General features: G+C 43.1%; 1 protein-coding gene across 4 annotated transcripts in view; it reads left to right on the top strand.

Moving 5' to 3' along the window:
• pitx2 (paired like homeodomain 2) overlaps positions 1 to 16,487 on the top strand; it is an 81,566-nt gene that overhangs the window by 6,158 nt on the left and 58,921 nt on the right. The window contains exon 1 of one of the 4 annotated variants that reach the window (XM_003221751.4): positions 8,673 to 9,034. The exons of 2 other annotated variants lie outside the window; for them this stretch is intronic. The gene's annotated coding sequence lies outside the window, so the exon portion shown is untranslated. Of the gene's footprint in view, positions 1 to 8,672; positions 9,035 to 16,487 lie in introns of those variants that run through there. One more of the 4 variants, XM_008112105.3, reaches the window with a different exon arrangement.

Below are 16,487 nucleotides of genomic sequence, written 5' to 3'. Positions count from 1 at the left end.
ATAGTTTCCAACATACCTCACAACCTCTGAGGATACCTGCCACAGATGCAGGCGAAACGTCAGGAGAAAAATGCTTATGGAACATGGCCATACCGCCAGGAAAACTCACAGCAACCTCGTTGCTGGTGGTTTAACGCGTTGCTTTGCGGGGAGAAAGGGGTTTCTTGTAAACCGGCGAGGGCCTTTTACCTGGAACAGGGTTGGTTGGGGAGGGAGGAAAGGAGGCCTGGAGAGAGAGAGGGGGGGAGATTGAGAGAGAGAGAGAGAGAGAGAGAGAGAGAGAGAGAGAGAGAGAGAGAGAGAGAGAGAGAGAGAGAGAGAGAGAGAGAGATGGAAACCCTCCTCTCCCTTCCCCTCCCCTCCCCGCAGCACCCCTCTTCCTCGGCCCGCCTGCCTAATGTATTCCCCGGTGGCGCTGGGCATTAATTAGTTGTTTAATAGGAGTATGACTAAAAATGTAAAAGAAGGATTAGGAGCGCCGAACGTATGTCCAGCTCCTTCCACCCACTCGAGGAGGGAATGGAAATCACGCCGGATCTGCTGTGGCTCGACGAGCCATTTGCATTTCTGGCCAGCTGCTCACTTCAGCTGCACCGACGCCGCTTTGGCTGGGCAGGGTCCCCGGCCTGGAGGGAGACAACCCAGGGGGGAAAGAGGCCTGGCCACCCAACCCTAGACAGGGACAACAGGAGGGTGGCCTCCCAGCCCCAGACAGGAGTGGCAGGGAGACAAGGGGGAGGGGATAAGGCCCTGTCCTAGGCTTGGCCGCTTAATCCTAGACAGGAGAGGCAGACAACTGGGGGGCGGGGGTGGGCACCAAACACTGTCCTGGATTGGGCCATTGGGCCCCAGACAGGAAAGGGAAGGAGGGAGACTATTGGAAATAACTGCACCCAGTCTCTGGTCACATATCTCTTTGGAAATAAATGTTAATCATAACCTTTTTGAAAAGGAAAAAATGACGTTTCTATGATTCTAAAAGTGAAGTTGAAAGCATGCGATGCCACAGCAAATTATGTACAGCAGAATCCCTCTTCTCTGATAAGCACTAACAACACACATGCAATGTATTTTAAGTATTTTAAAAAAACAGGAAAAGGAATATGCATATGTGGAGATTATTGTAAAAAAAGGGTCTCCTGTAGACATGATTTTTCAAGATTCCCAATCATATGGAAAGAAAGCCCCCATGGACTACAATGGCTCTCCTCTTTCGACTTCTATTCACACATAGGGAGTAGTAATGGAGGAAGTAGGACTAAGAATGTCCCCTTCCTCGTGTTTCTACTTAGATTAATAAACAGGTAAACAGGGTTTCATTATCGTCTGTATCTTAACTCTGAATTCCTCAGCAATGGGTTCAAATTACAGGAAAAGAGATTCCACCTAAACATTAGGAAAAGCTTCCTGACCGTTCAAGCTGTTTAACTGTGGAACTCCCTGCATTGGAGTGTGGTGGAAGCTCCTTCTTTGAAGGTTGTTAAACAGAAGCTGGAATGCTATCTGTTGGGGGTGTTTGATTGTGTTTTTCCTGCATGGCAGGGGGTTGGACTAAATAGCCCATATGGTTTCTTCCAACTCTTATTATTCTATGATTCTATGATTCTATGTCATATCCATTTGGCAAATGTGAATCTCCATGAACATGTGGAGACCACCTTTTGAAAACCACTAGTCAAGAAAAGCCTGACCTTGTTAGAAGTCAACCCTTTGAACAAGTGATATTCATAAGCATTCATGTAATGGCACACAGGTAACTCAGCTGTTAAACGGAAGAACCCTGTCTTTGAACTGCCAATGACAAAGACATGCCACTACAAAAATATATTTGGCTAGCAGAGTCTTGAAGAAGTTGAAGTAGCAGTTGTAATTGCCCAAAACATATACATTCCCTTGAAACCTCTTAGTTTAAAATCTGCACTCAGGGTTTCAAAGAAGACAAAGTCTTCTTTAAAAAATAACATACCTTGTTTACTCACAAATATCTTGTATGAATTCACCATGCAGACACATCTCTTATTTAAGGTTCAGTTATGGATAGGATGTAGTTCTCTGTGTGTGTTGAGTAAACAGGGTATCATTCTTAATAAATAGTCCATAGACTATAGGTATAGTTGTACTCACTGAAGTCCAAACTCATACTGTTTCAATTGAAGACCAAACAAGCAAAAATGCATCCACTTCCACTGAGGTCTGAAGCAAACAGGTATCCACCTCACCTGAGGTTTAAAGCAAACATGCATCTACCTCCACTGAGGTCTGAAACAAACAGTGATCCACCTCCACTGAGGTGTAAAGCAAACATGAATCCACCTCCATTGAGGTGTGATGCAAACTGAATACAAAATGGAGTCTTGAGTCTGATCTGAACATGCTCAGTACAATCACGTCTATAGGTCCTCCCACACCAAAGCGGTACAATCAAACTGGCAAAATCAACATATACATACAATGCAGTTTAGGAAATATATATTAACAGATAGTGAAAGACTTGGAAGGTTAGTATTTCCAACAACCAAGGGAAAGTGAGACCAGACCCTATCCCAGGCCTGGCCACTCAACCCTAGACTGGAGAATCAACCTGTTTGGGGGAGGAGCACCAGGCCTTGTCCAGACAGAGGGAGAGAGACCCCCATGGGAGAGGAGATCAGACACAGATCTGGACTTGTCCCCTCAACCTAGGCAAGAGAAGAAGGGAGGCAAGAGATATGGGGACCAGGCACTCTCCTGGACCTGGCCTCCTAGGCTCAGAGGAGGCAGGGAAGGGGGCATGGTGGGGAGGGGGCTCTAGACAGGAGACCAAGGAAGGCGAGGAGGGGGGCAAAGGAGGCTGCCTCGCATTCTTCCGATGGGTTCAAAGCCACAGCAGCTCCCCCCCCCCCCCCCCGTCAGTCGGATCTGCTTACCGTTGTCTCTTTACTCCGGGACTGACTGCCCATTAAAGAGGGACAGGGAAGCCTGAATGTATCCCAGGAAGCAAAGCAGGCGCCTGCAAGTTACTGAGCTCCAAACAAAGGGAGGTCTCTCTTTCCTCCTCCACCACCAGTCTCTTCACAAAAAGAGAGAGTGGCGAGTTCACCTCCGTGCGTTCCCTTCTTCTTCCCTATTTTCTTTATTGAGCGTCAACGGACCGGTTTCTTTCCAGTTTGAGGCTCTTTCCGTGATCTTGGTATTGGAAATAACTGCAGCCAGTAATGTAATGGCACACAGGGAACTCGGTTGTTAAACTGAAGAACCATGTCTTTGAACTGCCAAAGACATGCCACTACAAGAAATATATTTGATTAGCAGAGGATGGTTGTTTCTTTGAAGTTGAAATTGCAGTTGCAGTTGCCCAAAAGATACACACTCCCTTGAAACCTCTTAGTTTAAAATATGCACTTAGAGATAAAAACAAAATCTTCTTTGAAAAATAACATATCTGGTTTACTCACAAACATCTTGTATTAATTCACCATACAGACACATTTCTTATTAAAGTTCAGTTACAGATAGGGTGCAGTTCTCTTTGTATTGAGTACACAGGGTATCATTCTTAATCAACTGTTCATAGTTTTTAAGTATAGTTATACTCACTGAAGCCCATAAGTCATATTTCTCTACTGAAGTCCAAACAGCAACATGCATCCACCTCCACTGAGGTCTAATGCAAAACTGCTAACATTGAAGTCCAAGAACATACTTCTCCACTGAAGTCCAAACAGCAACAGAACATAAAATGGAGTCTTGAGTCTGAACATGCTCAGTACAATCACATGTCTATAACCCCTACCACACCAAAGAGGTAAGTCAAACTGGCAGATCAACATACACGTAGAATACACGTTAGCAAATATATACATTAACCAATAAATAGTGAAAGGCTTGGGTTGCTGTTTCCAACACTTCCACACAGCCATATAACCCAGAATATCAAGACAGGTAATCTATAGTATCATCTTTGAATTTGATTATCTGAGTTCACACTGTCATATAATTCAGCTCAATGTGGATTTTATACAGCTGTGTGGAAGGGGCCTAACTAATCATCTTAGATTCGGATCTGCCCGGGTTTATGGGTCAGTGTAGATCCGCCTATTGGTGAGATCGGTTATGTTCGAGTCCGCACCTGAAACAAGACTCGAATTGCATCACACACATATATTTACGCTGGGAAGACGCAGCAATTCTTTAAGTGTGCGTATGTGATCGTGATTGCGGGACAAACAGGCCTAAGAGTGTTAGCAGGAGTCTCTGTGTGAAATATCAATCCCACCACGACGTGTGGGCTGCACCATTCCTCCTTCCACCTCCTCCAAGTAGACCACTTTCTCTTAACATGATCTCTTCCTAAAACAAGGACGGGGCCAAAGTAACTCGACACATTATCTTTTGTATTTGCATTCCAGTCTTTAGGGATAGTGATATTAGTAATGAAAAAATACCCAGTGCTTTGGTTTTCTTGGTTTATAACCACAAATCTATCCATGGGCATACATCACAACAAATCCCACTGGTTTTAGTGGGTTTTCCTGTCAAGTAATTGTAAGAGGTCATCTTATATCAGGGCCCTTCCACGCAGCCATATAACCCAGGATACCAAGGCAGAAAATCCCACAATATCTGCTTTGAACTGGGATATCTGAATCCACACTGCCATATATTCCAGTTCAAAGCAGATAATCTGGGATTTTATTCCGCTGTGTGGAAGAGGCCTTAGAAACTAAGCAGGATCAGTCATGGTTAGGGCTTGGGTGGGAGAAAATCACTCTATGGCCCTTTCTACACTGCCATATAAATTCCAGATTATCTAACTGGAGTATATGGCAGTTAGACTCATATAATCCAATTCAAAGCAAATAATGTGGATTCTCTGATCTGATAACCTGAATTCTTTGGCAGTGTAGAAAGGGCCTCTGAGTAAGCATTCCTTGCTTAAGAAAACCCTTTGAAATTCCTGGGGTCGTCATAAATCGACAGCCAATTTGAGGACACACACACACACAATTGTCTCTAGGATCTGGGATATTAGGAATATTTTCACGCTCAAATCAGATTTGATCGCGGGATCCTAACTACTCAAGTCGAATATAAGTCAGCTGTCTTTAGGATTACAGTCCCAGAAATAACAACAATGGTAGAATCATAGAATCACAGTTGGAAGAGGCCACAAGGACCATATAATTCAATTTTAATTCTTTTTCCAGTGCTGCAAACCGACAGTGCAACGTTGATGACAAAAGCAATCTTTAAAAAAAATAATTGTTCCTTCCATAAAATATCGGGTTTTTTTATTAGAGAGAGAATTGAGGGAGCTCGCTCCTTTCTAAATTTCAAAGCGGAAAATGCGAAAAATCCAATGCTGAAAAATTGACCAAAGCCAAGTTGTTCCTTTCCCTCTTTTTTAACAATATAAAGCAAAAGTAGAAAACAAAAATGGTTGGTGCCGCCTTGAAAGATTGTCCGCAACAAAGGCAAAGGCGAGGAAATGTTCTCTTCCTTTGGGTTCCGGAAAACATTTTAAAGCTAACCCATCAAATCCAACATATGGAACACCATTCAGTCACATTGATGTCCTAATAATGGGAGGAAAGGGGGGAATATGGAAATAGTAAGGATAGTTGGAAACGATCTACAGAGAGAAGCGAGTATCTATTATAAGTACGAGGCTAGCTCTTGTTTCTGCAGGTTCCCCCCAGCCTTAGTCTGAAATGAATCTACTTAAGCCCACCACCAAAAACCACCTCGGGTGCATCTAGGGTAGAATGCAGCTTGACACCACTTTAACTGCCCTGGCTCAAGGCTGTAGTTGTATTTTATAGAGGCACCAGCACTATTTTCCAGAGAAGGCTAAAGCTAAATTCCCAAGGCTCCCTAGAATCCAAGCGGTACCAAACTGCACTCATCCTCCAGTGCAGATGCGCGCTTCCCTTTGGGAGAGGCCGCAGACTGGAAGGAGAGGAAGGGCTGCTCTTTCTTTCCCTCTCGGTCCCTCAACCCACCGCCTTCCCCAAGTCTCCTCCTTTAGCCTCCGCCTCGTCATTTTAAAAAATGAGGTAGCCCTGACCCCACGTGAACCCAGAAGTGGAGGAAACTCGACTCTTTGCCGGCGCTTTATTTTTTTCCCCCTTTAGTGCTAGATGAATTTGAACTCCGAAGAGCTTGTGGGGCTGAAGCCCTTGTTCCCTCCAGCCTTTGCTTCGCCATCTTCCCCATTGCTGGAGGGAAAAGGGGGGGGGCTTGATCTTTCCCTTCCCTTTGGCCTCTTGAGAGCCTTTCACGCCCCACTTTCGCTGGGGAAGGTCACACTTTCCCTTTCTTGGGCCCTTTATGGCTGGCCAGCTCTTCTCTCGCACCTGATTGACTCAGCCTGGGAGTCTTACTCGAGCAGAGAAAGCAAGGCATTTCCAAGGGGAGCTTAGCAGTTGTGGGTGAATTATTATTCCTCCGATCTTCCTTCTTCTCCTCTCTCCCTCCCTCCAGATTTTCCACTGCTTTCTTTTTCTCTGTTCTTATACATCCACAAAGGAATCCCCCCTCTCTCTATATATATGACATATGCAATATATATTATGTATACATATATACACACATATATGCAATATAGACATATATATACACATATGCAATATATATTATATACACACATGCATTATAGATGCATACATATATGCAGAATATATACATACACACATGTTATATATAATGTACACATATGCACTATATACACACATATATACACATATATGCAATACATGCATATGCACATGTGCTATATATTATATATACACACATATATACACACATATATGCAATATATATGTATTCATATATATGTGTGTGTATATATATAGCATATGTGTGTATGTGTGTGTGTATATTGCATAGGTATATATATGTGTGTGTGTGTGTGTGTGTGTATATCATATGATGTTATGGTATTTGACACCACCTACAAGTTTTGATTCCTCCCCCCCCATATGTAATGTAAAATATATTTCCTGTATATACTGTATTATTGGACGTTATTTACAAAATTAGTTCCCCCCCCCCCCCCCACACACATGTCATGTAGAGTTGTCTATCCTATATGTATAATGGATAATAGGATGCTATGGTACTGTAAATCACAAGCAAAAAGTAAACCGTTGAAACCCCTTGGTAGTTTGGCCTTTTTTTGGACTTCGAGCCCTTTCTCGTAAGTTGCAGCTAGTTATATTGCATTATTGCAAATATCTGCATTATTTGGCACCCTGTGGTCGTGGAGGCCAGGGGGGAGGGGGTTCCCCCTTTCTTCCAGCTGGGTTTCACTGTATGCAAAATGTAGCTGCATTGACCTTTTTTTTTAACCTTTTACCTTTTTTAGAAGATGAGATTTAGTAAGCTAGATAGTCCCAAGACCTTTTTCTATCAAGAATGTATTTCTTTTACTTCAAAAAAAAATGAACCTAAAGTTCTGACTCTGCAGTCCTAAGCCATTTTAATGAATGCAAGCTTAGCCCAGCTCATCAGGTGTAAGTTTCTGCTGGTTATGAAGGGCCCTTCCACACAGCCCTATATCCCAGAATATCAGGGCAGAAACTCCCAGAATATCTGCTTTGAACAGGGTTATCTGAGTCCACATTCACATAATGTGGGATTGCTTTGAACTGGGTTATCTGAGTCCACACTCACATAATGTGGGATTGCTTTGAACTGGGTTATCTGAGTCCACACTCACATAATGTGGGAGTGCTTTGAACTGGGTTATCTGAGTCCACACTCACATAATGTGGGGTTGCTTTGAACTGGGTTATCTGAGTCCACACTCACACAATGTGGGATTGCTTTGAACTGGGTTATCTGAGTCCACACTCACATAATGTGGGATTGCTTTGAACTGGGTTATCTGAGTCCACACTCAGATAACGTGGGATTTCCTGCCTTGATATTCTGGGATATAGGTCTGTGTGGAAAGGCTCGAAGTTTACTTCTGGTACTCTGCTATATTTATGGTGGAATCACCCCAACCAGGCATGGGGGGGGGGGGGGCTTGAGGGGCTTCAGCCCCCTGCCCGAAATTCTCAGAGTGTTCCTCGAGAACGCCTTACATTTATTATTTTAACTGTTATGTTTATTCATATCATGATCTGATCACCATGCTTCAATATATCCCATATGCATGGGGGTATTGGGATAAGGATACAAAAGCTTTGTTAGGGTAGATCATCCCGCCGAATCAAAATCCTGGCTACGGGCCTGACCCCAACTGAGGGTTATTTCGAGCCTAACAGCTCTGGTTCCCCAACACTTCCTCTCCCCCCGCCCTTTCCTCTTTCCCTCCCCAATTTGCCTCCCATGATAGTGCCCTTGGTGGGCTCTTTTACCCCGGGACTTCCCCCTGAATTAGCAGGTCCAGACCCATTTCTGCTGAAGGAAGAAGCGTGTGAAGGAAGTCTGAGCGTGGACACTCTCTCTCCCCCCCCCCTCCCTTCACTTTCCAGGGCTTCCTCGGTCTCCCCTAGACTCAGGGCGGCCTTTCCTCCATCTGGCCCCCTCGTGGCTGTCTGTCTCGCCCATCCGTCTGACCCTCCCTCCCCCTGCCCCATCCACCCCGACTTTTCAGATCTACCCGCCCCCCGCCCGCCTCCTCCGCCGGGGCGCCCCTGCTCTTCCCGCTCCTGCCTCCCCTCCCTCTGCGGCGGAGGGGAGTTTGGAGGAATCTCTGTGACGTCAGGCGGCTCCGAGAGCGCGCCAGAGGGAAGCGAGACGCCGAGGAGCAGCGGAGAGGAGCCGGGAGCCGGGCGGAGGGTCCTCGCAGCCCAAGCAAAGCAGGAGGAAGAGGAAGGAAGGGGGAAACAGTTCTTCTAACCTCCCCACCCCCTTGCAAAAAAAACTCGACGGAACAGCACGCTCTCCAGCCAGGCTTCGCCTCTGCTGCCCCTTTTGCGGTGCTGGAGGCTGCGGGCGCCTCCAGGCTGATCCTCTCGCCCCCCCAGCGCCAGGATTTGACCCCAGCCCCAAGGAAGAGCGCCGGGAAGCAGCAGCCCAAGGAGGAGCGCTCCGAGAGGAGCCGGTAAGGCCAAAGGAATCCACCTCCCCGGCTGCCCCAGCCTCCCCGCCCAGCCCGCTTCCCTCCCCGGCGGTGTGAGATAATGCGAGTCGGGCGATTGGTTCCACTCGAGCCGAGTCTTCCCGGCGTGTGATTTGTGAGGTTGGAGCCCAAAGGTGCCGCCTCGACCCGGGCTTTCGGGGAGGGAAAGGGGGAGGGAGTGCCCTGTGTGTGTGTGTGTGTCTTTGTGTCATCCCCCCCCAGTTATAAATCGAGTTGAGAGGGTGCGAGTTCAAAAAGAAATCCGTATTTCTCCTCCCTCTTTTTTTTTGCCCCTCTCCACTTGAAAGTCTCTTCCTGGCGTTGTCGAAGGTTTTCATGGCCGGAATCATTGGGTTGCTGTGAGTTTTCCGCGCTGTATGGCCATGTTCCAGAAGCATTCTCTCCTGACGTTTTGCCCACATCTATGGCAGGCATCCTTAGAGGTTGTGAGGTTTGTTGGAAACGAGGCAAGTGGGGTTTATATATCTGTGGGATGCCCAGGGTGGGAGAAAGAACTCTTGTCTGTTACTGTTTTATTGAATGTATTTTAGGCAATATAATTGCCGACTGTTGTAAGCCGCCCTGAGTCCCTCCAGGTGAGAAGGGCGGGGTAAAAGTGATGAATAAAAAACAATATCTGTTGATGTTGCAATTAATCGCCTTGATTGGCGTTAAAAAGCCTTGCAGCTTCAAGGCCTGGCTGCTTCCTGCCTGGAGGAATCCTTTGTTGGGAGGTGTTAGCTTCCTGCCTGGAATTCCCCTGTTTTCAGAATGTTGTTCTTTGTTTATTGTCCTGATTTTAGCGTTTTTTAATTACTGGTAGCCAGATTTTGTTCATTTTCGTGGTTTCCTCCTTTCTGTTGAAATTGTCCACATGCTTGTGGATTTCAGTGGCTTCTCTGTGTAGTCTAACATGGTGGTTGTGAGAGTGGTCCAGCTTTTCTGCGTTCTCAAATATCATGCTGTGTCCAGGTTGATTCATCAAGTGTATGATGAACCAACCTGGACACAGCACATTATTTGAGGACACAGAAATGTTGAGGAGATATTATTTGAGGACACCGCATATTATTTGAAGCCTTTGAAATTCGCATGCATGTGGACAATTTCAACAGAAATTGAAAATGAACAAGATCTGGTTACCAGTATTACAACAACTCTGAAAACAGGACAGTAAATAAAGAAAACACTCTGAAAACAGGGGACTTCCGGGCATGAAACAAAAGATTCCCCCAGGCAGGAATCAGCCAGACCTTGAAGCTGCAAGGCTTTTCAATGCTAATCAAGGTGATTAATTGCGACGGTAACAGACACCCTGGATCCTCCACAGTTATATAAACCTTACCTAGTTTCCAACAGACCTCACAACCTCTGAGGATGTCTGCCACAGATATGGGCGAAACGTCAAGAAAGAATACTTCTGAAACATGACCACACCGCCCAAAAAACTCACAGCAAAACCGCTTTCTAGCATTTTCAAGGAGAAGAGTCTCTTTCTCTAGGAAGACATCTGGGTGGAAACTGGCCTGGGTGGAAAGTTGGGGAGAGGGGGTAAAACCAGATGCTCCAACTGGGAAGAGAAGGCAGAAGAAGAAAGAAAGGGGAAGAGAAGGAAAGGAAAGAGATGAAGAAAAGGAAGGAAGGAAGGAAGGAAGGAAGGAAGGAAGGAAGGAAGGAAGGAAGGAAGGAAGGAAGGAAGGAAGGAAGGAAGGAAGGGGAAGAGAGCAGTTGTGAGGAGCTGAGAAGGAATCCACAGGCCCTGCCTCCCTTTTGCACATCTCCAGCGGGTTTCCAGCCCTTAATACCAACCGCAGATCGTGAAGGGAAATTATAATAAATTATGCATCTCTTGGAACCGGAATAATAATAAGAAACAGCCTGGGAAGAGCCATCCCTGCTGCCGTTGTTAAGAGAGCTGCAGGGATTCTTTATATTTCTTCTGCTCCTCAATAAGCTTTTCGCTCTAACTAGGCACCGAACCCAAACACAGATTATTATTATTATATTAGCGCCTGAGTGTATTTTGAGGCATACTTTCCGCCCAAACTTCCCTGTCTGTCTCTGTATCCCTCGCCCCGCGCAGCTTGCAAATAAACCAACCCCTTTTCCAAACACTGCATCGATTATTGTTGATATCCATATTTTTAAAGGGATTATAAAACTAATTAAGGAAGGGATTAGACTGGGACGGAGAGAATTGGGGAAAGGGTCCCACTTTGTGATGGGGCTTGCCTAGCTTTGCAAAAGTTCCTTTGTGCTGAAATGAAGAGGTGGAAAAACACGGCATATTATAGGCAGTTGGACATTTTTAAGCTTTCAGATCACCTAAAATAAGAATCGAAAGAAAAAAACTTCCTAATTATTAGGCTTTTAATATTCCCCGGGAATGTTTAAAAATTCCTTAATATTATTTATTAATAAATAGGTTAACATATTTAATAATATTTTTAAAATATTGTACTGCTTCCTCTTGTTAGGCAATTAAACCCAACCGTTATCGATTCTCTCCAATAAGAATGACTTCTATAAGATTTTTTTAAAGTAATATTGATCGGATGTGTAGAAAAGGGGTTGTTTTGGGCCCACAACTAGTACCAGCCCTATTTCGTTCACTTCCTACCGACAAGGCTTCTTTCTCCAAATCCTAGCTTCCAATGTATCTTCATTGCATGGCCCCAGAGTTTTTTATTCCTTCACTGTATCCTCCTATGGCTCATAAAACATCTGAGGCGCTTCCACGAGGAGATTTTCAGGAGAAAATGGAAGGAAAAGAAGTTCAGGGAATCGGGTTTGCAAAGGTCCGGAGATCTTGTTGTAGTTATACAGCACACAGGATTGAGGAAGGAGGGTTTTCGGTCGAAGGGATCCCTTTTGGGTAAACCACACACACACACACACACACACACACACACATATATATATAGATATCTTCTTCTTATAGACGTATAAGAGATATAGACGTAGATATATAGATATAGGTATAGATACATATATAGATAGATCTGATGAATATGCTCCACTTTTTTCCGTGTAAAAGGGCCGGTATTTTCACCTAGGTATTTTTACGTACACAGACACTACCCAAACTAAGTTAATATGTACATCTTTAAAGTCATATATTTGAAATAATGCACATTAATATAATGATATAATAATAATAACACTTGGTTTGTACTCCGCCCTATCTTCCCAGAGGGGCTCAGGGCGGATTATAAACACACACACACATATATAACACACACACACACACACACAAACATAGAGTATATGTGTGGATGTATGTGTGTATATATATGTGTGTGTATATATATATGTTTAATATGTGTATATATGCATAAATATATAGTTTGTATGCGTGTATATCTAGTATGTGCTTCAATGTATGTATGTGTAAGTACACGTGTAGAGTGGGTGTATGTGTGTATATGCAATATATACATATTTGTATATATATATGTTTATATGTGTATATATGCATAAATATATAGTATGTATGTGTGTATATATATATATGTGTGTGCTTACATGTATGTATGTGTAAATACACATGTAAAGTGTATATGTGTATGTGTGTATATACAATATATACGCATTTCTCAAAAACTCATGTATGAATATGAGTACATAAAGTATGTGTATAGTATATCTTTGTATGTGCGTTTATGTGTGTGTATGTATATAAATAAATACATGTGGGATAGTATGTATTTGTATGTGTGCAAATAGATATATACTATATATGCAGTATATGTGTATTTGTATATTGTGTATAGTATGTATATGTGTGTGTATGTAGTTTGTGTGTGTTTGCGTATGGAGAGAGGGAGAATATTATATATATATATATATATATATATATATATATATATATATATATAAAATTTAAATGTATGTATAAACCCATGTAGAGTGTGTATATATAATGTATACATATTTATCCAAAACTCATGTATAAATATGAGTACATAAAGTATGTGTATGTATGTATTTATAGTATGTCTGTTTGTGTGTATACATATAGTTTGTTTAGGTGTGTGTACGTATAGAGAGAGGGAGTATATATTATACAGATGTATGTATTAAATGTATGTATGTGTACGTACACATGTAGAGTGCGTCCATATGTAAAAACTCATGTATGAATATGAATACATAAAATATATGTCTGCATGCATAGTATGTCTGTATGCGTGTATGTGCACGTGTATGGGATAGTATCTATTTGTATGTATGTGTGCAAATATATATAGTGTATATATCATATGTGTATATTTGTATATTGTATGTCGATATGTATAGTATGATATGTGTGTATAGTATACATATAGTGTGTGTGTGTGTGTGTGTGTGTATAGAGAAGGGGGTATATATTATATAGGTGTGTGTGTATATAACATATATGTCTTTCTCATGGGCTCGAAATCCGCGCCAGGACGCCCCATCCACCTAATCCCCAGGGAATTTCCTTCCCCGAAACCAGATTAGGTTTACACTGCAAGCCCCTTTCCTCCTTCAGAGCCCCGTCAAGCCTGGAATCAAATAAATATCCGTCTCCATCTGACACCAACGTCAAAAGGGGGTGTTTCTGAACAAGAAAAGAAAAAAAGTGGGGCAAGGTGAGCCTTTGGACGCCGCCGCCAAGATTTCCCCTGTCTGTCTGTCAGAGTCTTGGAAGGAAAGGTGGGGGGATTTCCACAGAAGCCAGGAGGAAGAAGCTTGGACGTCTCAATTTGTGAGATAAATTAGTCCTAGGACCGGCTCTGAGGCCGAGGCTTCGCCTTGACAGAACCGGTTTAAGGCCATCGAGGGAAATTAAGGGGCCTTCTTCGTGGCTTTGCCAAACAATTTCGCCTCATTTATAGGAGGCCTCTTTACTGGGAAGGCGCCTAGCACACTCCTCAACCACTTTCTCTCTCTCTCTCTCTCTCTCTCTCTCTCTCTCTCTCTCTCTCTCTCTCTCTCTCTCTCTCTCTCTCTCTCTCTCTCTCTCTCTCTCTCTCTCTCTCTCTCTCTCTCTCTCTCTCTCTCTCTTTCTGCGGCTTGGAAGAGAAATCTCTCCGCCTTGGTGCTTTTGAAATGCTGAAAGCTGTCCTAGGAATCCCTAGCAAAGTTGCCCTAGGAACCCACCCATCCCTTAATAGGTTTCGCCATGCAGTGTGGTTTACCCCAATGCGCGCTGGTGCACTTTAGGGGCCCTATTTCGCAGTATCTGCAATCTTGCTTTTCCCAGTTGAAGGCCTCTTTGGTACATAGAAGCATTAATACCCAGGCCTCTAACTGGTTCCAGGACTTCACAGGTAAACATCTTCACTGTGAAATGCAGATGTTTCACACCGGTTCCACACCGACCTGAGTGGTCAATGCAGATATGTTTCAATCCTAGAAAAGGTTTGGCTCTGACCTGGGCATCAGAGAGACTTCTGAGACACATTTCAGAGTAGTCTGTGATTTTGGTTTGAGGACCCAATTGTGATGCCTTTAATCCACATTAAGTGATCACTGTAGACGTGCCCATATTTTCCTTTAAAAAATTGACTGAAAATTAAAAACTCAAATAAACAAACCCTATGAAATAATGGCAAGAAAACCTACTCAGAATTTGAGCATAATCATCATCATTAACATCAATAACAACAACAATAATTTTATTGTGTTGTCGAAGGCTTTCATGGTCGGAATCACTGGGTTGCTGTGAGTTTTCCGAGCTGTATGGACATGTTCCAGAAGCATTCTCTTCTGACATTTCACCTGCATTTATGGCAGGCATCCTCAGAGGTTGTGAGATTTTTTTGGGAACTAAATAAGCGAGGTTTATATATCTGTGGAAGGTCCAGGGAGGGAGAAAAATTGTTAGAGGCTAGTGGATGGAAGTGTGAATGTTGTAATTAAGTAAATAAAGGACAACACTCTGAAAACAGGGGAATTCCAGGCATGAAACAATCAGGGCCAGCTAACACCTCCCAACAAAGGATTCCCCTAGGCAGGAATCAGCCAGGCGTTTAAGTTGCAAGGCTATTCAATGTTAATCAGGGTGATTAATTGCCACATTCACACTTGCCTCCAACAGAGGCCTGGACCTTCCACAGATATATAAACCTCATTTGTCTAGTTTCTAACAAACCTCAAAATCTCCGAGAATGACTGCCATAGATGTGGGTGAAACGTCAGGAGAGATTACTTCTAGAACATGGCCATACAGACCTGAAAACTCACAGCAACCTTCTTCTTCTTCTTCTTATTATTATTATTATTATTATTATTATTATTATTATTATTATTATTTTCTTCATTTTGGCTGCTCCTTTCAGCTCTCTTGGAAGGCAGACATGATTTGCATTTCTTTATTTATGGAAACGGCCTCTTCTCTCCCCTGAAATCTGAGCCCTTTTGGCAAATATATTTATACTTTTTAATCAGCTCGGTACTGATGAGCTAAGCAGGATATAAGCACTGACTAATCGTAGGAGACCCCGAACTCATTCAAAGAGGGAAGGTGGACTTTCAAAGAGGGGTGGGATGGAGAGGGAGAGACGGAGAGAGAGAGAATTACCCAAACGATGATGACATGCAAATTTTCCAGCCAAATTATCATAAGTAAACATTTGGAAGCCTGGACTAATAAAATCCCATCTGTGTTACTTCATATCGAGTTAGTAAGAGAGCGCTGATAATGATTTTTGTAATATCTCCCGAACAGACATCTCAATCAGGCACTAATCCTCCGATTTTTTTCACCCTCCTTCCGCCCCTCCTTCATTATTATTATTTTTTTTAGTAAACCTTAGAATCACTCAAATCCTGAATTTCATCAGAAGTGGCCTCCTTGCCTTCCCTTCTTTAAATGATGGATAGGGATCCCAGTTAGGCAAGAAAATGGGGTGCACCAAGGCCTTTCGTTTTGTCTATTAAGCACCCCAATATTTATTTATTTAGTGTATCTATATGCCGCCTTTCTCACCCCTGGGGGGGGACTCAAGGCGGTTTACAACATATTAATGGCGAGAATTCAATGCCAACATACATATAATTTAAAAAGTCATAATAACGCAACACTGGCATATAACTATAAATTAAAATCATTAAAAAATGAACATAGGCACAAACAACATTGAAACACTAAGACAAAGCATTAAAACATTCTAATAAAAATATTAAAATCACATGATCCAAAAATACACACAACCACACCACATTTATAATGCAAAATTAATGCAGTTTGACATTAATACAGTTTGACAGCACTTTAACTGCCATGGATCAATGATATAGAATTATGGAAACCGTAGTTTGGTGAGACGCCTGCACTCTTTGACACAGAATCCCAAGTTTACAAAACTACAGCTGTTTTGATTACATAGCATTGAGCCATGGGAGTGAACGTGGTGTCAAACTGGATTAATTTTCTAGTGTAGATCCACCCAGTGAAAATGACAAC

The sequence above is a fragment of the Anolis carolinensis genome, chromosome 5, assembly GCF_035594765.1.
Source record: "Anolis carolinensis isolate JA03-04 chromosome 5, rAnoCar3.1.pri, whole genome shotgun sequence".
In the NCBI taxonomy this organism is placed as follows: domain Eukaryota; kingdom Metazoa; phylum Chordata; class Lepidosauria; order Squamata; family Dactyloidae; genus Anolis; species Anolis carolinensis.
This window is presented reverse-complemented; position numbering and strand designations above follow the sequence as displayed.